Genomic DNA, 408 nt, shown 5'->3' on the forward strand with positions numbered 1-408 from the left:
TTATTTAGTGTCTGCGAGCAAGAACGAAACCACCTTTATTTTTCTCTTTTTATTTTTTTTCTCTTTTTTTTTTTTGGCTAGGGTGGTGAGTGGTGGCGGCTGCGGGGGAGTGGTGGGGAACCCCCGGCCTGAGGGAAAGCCTCTTCCCTGTGACGGTCCTCTGCCGTTGTGGGGGGTCTCTGGAGTGGGACCCCCTCAGCCCCAGTGCTCAGCAGGGCCGGCCCGTCGGTGGAACCAAGCAGTGGCCTGGAAGGCAGGAAAACACCATTCCAAGCGGGGTCAAAAGCAGTTTGCCTGCATTTAAACTGCTCCCAGGCCTGTCTCCGTGCCCTCCCGGAGCCCCGGCAGCAGTCACCAGCATCGTGGTGGACCCACAGTCTTCCCCAGAGGCAGCGGCTACCTACCGCC

This window comes from Charadrius vociferus, unplaced genomic scaffold (assembly GCF_000708025.1).
Source record: "Charadrius vociferus isolate BGI_N301 unplaced genomic scaffold, ASM70802v2 scaffold509, whole genome shotgun sequence".
NCBI lineage: Eukaryota > Metazoa > Chordata > Aves > Charadriiformes > Charadriidae > Charadrius > Charadrius vociferus.